Genomic DNA, 5,081 nt, shown 5'->3' with positions numbered 1-5,081 from the left:
GTTATATCAGGAAGCTTGCAGACACCACCTCGATTGTACGGCAGAAGAACGATTGGTACCTTCCAATCTTTCCGTTAACCAATCCGAACATACCCGGGAAAATCCGTATGGTTTTCGACGCAGCGGCCAAGGTGAACGGAGTAAGCTTGAATTCCAGACTTCTTCCTGGACCCGACATGCTTGCTGGACTCGTGTCAGTGCTGATGAAGTTCAGAGAGAACCGTGTGGCGATTGTCGGCGACATACGCGAAATGTTCCACCAGGTGGCCATCAAGGAAACGGATCAACGAAGCCAAATGATCCTGTGGGACGGCGAAGACCCCGATGCCGGACCGGCAATTTACGTCGTGACCGTGATGACGTTCGGAGCAGCGTGTTTACCCAGCAGTGCACAATACGTAAAAAACGTGAACGCAGGACGATTTGCAACAGAATACCCCAGGGCAGTCGAGTGCATAGTGCATGAACACTACGTCGATGATATGCTAGCCAGCGTCGAGACGGAAGAGGAAGCTAAAGATCTGGCCGACGCGGTCCGTTACATCCACGCGTGCGGTGGTTTCGAAATCAGAAACTGGGTTTCGAACTCTCGGGCCGTCATGCAACACCTGCAAGAGGATACAAAGGGCAAAGATATTAGTGCGAACTATGGTCTATCCGCCGAAAAGGTGTTGGGAATGTGGTGGAACACATCATCGGACACGTTCACATTCCGCTTATCCACGAGGCATGATCAAGAGCTTTTATCTGGGAGAAAGCCAGGAACGAAACGTGAAATACTACGGACACTTATGAGCGTTTAGGACCCTCTCGACCTACTCGGACATTTTCTAATGTATTTAAAGACTTTGCTGCAGGAAGTTTGGCGCGGAGGCACCGGTTGGGACCAAGAGTTGAGCGACCAGACGGCAGGGAAATGGACGGAGTGGTTACACGTGCTTCCCGATGTCGAACAAGTGACTATACCCCGATGCTATCGATGTATATCCTCCACAGATGCCAACGTTGAGCTGCACGTGATGCGAGTGAGAAGGGTATGGCTGGAGTTGCTTACTTCCGTTTCAAGGAAGGAAGGGATATGCATATCGAATGCGCTCTGGTAGGATCGAAAACGCGCGTGGCGCCGCTTAAATTTTTATCCATCCCCAGACTGGAGCTGCAGGCCGCGGTCATCGGTGCAAGGCTAGCGAAAACCATATCGCAAAATCATCGACTGTCGATCGGACGAACCATCTTCTGGACCGACTCTAAGAACGTCCTGAGTTGGCTTAACTCAGACCACAGGCGCTACAACCAATTTGTAGCATTCCGTATAGGAGAGCTGCTAGAAGGAACCAATCTGGATCAATGGCGATGGGTTCTGACCAAGCTGAACGTAGCAGACGAGGGCACAACATGGACATGGAGCAAACGACCAGACTTGTCAGCGCAAGGGCGGTGGTTCCGTGGGCCGTCGTTCCTTTGGGAGCCGGAAAGCGCCTGGCCGAATCAAGAAGGGGTACCACAACGTACCAGTGAAGAGATGCGGAAAGGAATGAACCATCACCTAGCAGAGAGGCCGCTAATTCATTTGGAACGGTTTTCCAGATGGAACCGAGCGCTGAGGGCTATGGCGTTTGTGACGAGCTTCATAACAAACATGCGTCATCTAGTGAAGAAGGAGCTGAAAACGAACGGGCCGCTGACGCAGGACGAGCTAGCGGAGGCGGAGCGTATATTAATACGATTCATACAGCAGAAGGCGTATCGTAGTGAGATGCAACAGCTGAAAAATCGTGAGCTGATAAAGCATCCGTGGAAGAAGAGGATTGACAAAGGCAGCAGTCTATAGAAACTATCGCCAACCTTAGACGACCACGGGATTCTAAGAGTGGGGGGACGGCTAACCGAGTGCGTGGGAATCAGCGAACCTTTCCGCAATCCTATAATCCTTCCTAGGAAGGAGTACGGAACCGATCTCTTGATGCAAGCGCACCACGCCAGGTACAAACACGTGAATCACGGTACAGCTTTGGCTGCACTAAGGATGCGATACTACATCCCAAAAATCCTGGGGGAATACCGTCGCATAAGGATAAGCTTCGCGAGAGTTGGACGAAGCAGCGCAGGAGATCGACCACGACGCAATGATGACGGTATTTTGCGGACCGCAAACAAAATGGAGCTTCAACCCCCCCTCCCCCCCGGGTCTCACCACTTTGGCGGCTGCTGGGAACGTTTAGTGCGCTCGGTGAAGAAGGTGCTGAATCAGTTCGTGTTTCCTAAAAGACCAACGGACGAAATTTTGGCATCAACCTTTGCGGAAATCGAGCTAATACTGAACTCGAGGCCACTTACCTACGTGCAGCTGGATGACGAGATGACGGAGCCTATGACGCCGAACCTATTGCTACTTGGGACTCCAGACGGAAGTAAACCGCCGGCTGTGTTCTGCGACAGCCCCGCGGCTCTAAAATCGTCTTGGAAGATGGCACAGCACGCGGCGGATGTGTTCTGGAAGAAATGGTTGTCAGAATACTTACCGACTCTTAGTTGTAATTGCGGATAATAATCTCCTCAGAAACTGCTGGCCGAAGGGTCGCGTTATATCGGTAGTGGTGGCTAAAGACGGTCAGGTTAGGCAAGCCACTGTACAAACCGCGAACACTACCTACGTTCGATCCGCGCACAAATTAGCATTATAAGACGTAGGAACGAAGAATAGTTTGACACAGCAGCGTGATTGAATTTAAACAAAAAAAAACTCTCGATTTCGCTCAAGCCGTAAAGAAACATAGACTGGATAGCACGAGGTTGCGAAAAAATGTAAACAAAGGCACGCGCTAAAGTGACAGGTGCGATGAGGAAGTGCTGCCACAGTTGATGTGATAGTTGAACTGTGGAACACTTGGGGAGACAATGTTGTCACATAGCGAACTGAACGACCTGTATTAAACCAGGAGAGTTAACGGACACGAAGCGCAATCCGATTAGGACACGAAGTGACGAGGGAAAAGCTATAAAAAGAGCGCAGGATAAGATTTGCGCCCTTTTCAAACCACTCGCGGAATCTAGACAAATTTTTTGGCAAACTAAAATAAATCGTTTCGCCAAGAAATTATTCCGCGTTGGTTTCATTTTCCTACAACCCAACTTAAACAAGAAAATGATAATCTATATAAGAAAATTGATCTACATAACAGAATCTATCAAAAACATGCAAATCGAACAAACTAAATTTATCAACACTCTTCATCAAAACAAAACCTCCGATACAGTTGAATCAATGGACCAATCGAAGAGTCTGATTCTTCTTGCTCCTTTCTGGACGGAAGCAAAGCGACCTCTTCAAAGGCGCTTAAAAAACGAGCCCTCTCAAAGGGCTCCTCTTGATCCGGGGAAGACACCTCCCTCCCTCCCAAAAAAACCCCTTCACAAAAAACTCCCCTTCCCATCTCCCATCCCTATCCCTTCCTCATCCAGTCCCCTCAACACCGAGGGAGAGGAGTCCCTTCTCTCACCCGATAATGCACCATTCATTGAGGTGAGTAAGTCAAAGAGGAAGAAAACTTCTAAAACACAATGACCACATACACCACACCTTCTTTTTTATCAACTCCAAACATTCATTCTCCAAATTCCCATTCTCCGTTAAATAACAATACACCATTGTTTGCCATGTCCTGGAATATCAGGAGCATACCCTACTAGCAAAGAGAATGAAAAGTGTTTGCACTCACACAATTACACATGTGTGAATGTGTGCGTTCACTTTCAGCCTGCGTGCTCAGTTTGGTTTTCTCGCAGCGGCATGCTGGTATCGGTGTGTCGCTCGCACTAGTGCAGCGAGTGTTCCTGTGTCGGTGTCTCGCTCGCACTAGTGCAGCGAGTGTGCGCTCCCTTTCTTGCCACCACACGAAATCAGTTCAGCTCAAGCGTTCGTCGTGAAAGCCCGCGCGCGTGTTAGCCTAAGTCACGGGCGATCGAAGTTTCGCTAAGTGTTGAGGTGTTGTGCACATTGAAATGAAGCTGCGCTTATATTTAATCATTTATCCTAAATGTGTGATTTGCGCTGCTTTATTTCAATGGTTTTTTTTTGCTGTATTGAACATTAACAGCGGGATCTACGCAGTTCGCGGCTATTTGAAATACGACGATTTTTAAAATATAAAAATGTGTGTGGTTTGTAGCAAAATTGTGTGAAACTATATGTTAAAATGTGTTTTTATTTGCAATAAAAGTGATAAAATATAAACCAAGTTTGTGTGATAAAGTTTTTGTTTTGATTCGGATGCACCAAGTCCGTGTGGAAAGATGCGCACAGCGCGCTACGAAAGAAACGAGCGGGAGGGAGTGTCAGTCCAGTCCCTATTCTAAAGTTCGCCGTGTGCGGAGTAGTTTACGCTATCGTTTCTGATAATCGTTGCGTTCGCATTATCAACACACGTTTGTTCTACAGGCAAGCAATTCAATTGATAAAAAAAACTTGGTCCAATACCAGTTAAAACAGTTGTTACAAAAAAAAAAGTAAAAAAAAAGTAAATACAATTCCATCAACCAGATCGAATCCGTATGGTTGAAAAAGACTGCTAGATCAAAACGAACGGTCAGCAAAAGGGTCGAGTACGGTGCACGTGTACGAAAAAGAGCAACCAACCCAAGGAAATATTTTGGACCTAGCTTGAACAAAAACTGGGCTGTCTTGCTTTATCTTCTATACCGCACCTGCTTGCACTCATTCGCGAGCGTTGAAATATACTCTCCCGATTTCATGTTCTCGTGAATTGCCTACTGTTGTAAGAATGTATGAGTGAATATGCATCATTTTTCTCTGTGCTTCCTCTTCTCCCCCCTCGTTCGTACTCCCTTCTTCCATCGATTCGATGCGCGATTCCTGATTCAACCGCGCAGAAACATTTGTAAGGTTCCGTGTCAATCAGATACTGTACGAAATTATACACATTGTTTTCATTTAGCATCCGTGGTCCACATGGAACGCCGATACCCCAAACACCACCGTTCAATATCAAATCCTCGATATTGGCGGTGACTGGTGAATGAATGTGTTTCTCTCCCCTCTCCTCATCAATTTAATTCACTTG

This window comes from Anopheles merus, unplaced genomic scaffold (assembly GCF_017562075.2).
Source record: "Anopheles merus strain MAF unplaced genomic scaffold, AmerM5.1 LNR4000009, whole genome shotgun sequence".
Taxonomy (NCBI): domain Eukaryota; kingdom Metazoa; phylum Arthropoda; class Insecta; order Diptera; family Culicidae; genus Anopheles; species Anopheles merus.
Note: the sequence above shows the minus strand (reverse complement) of the source record.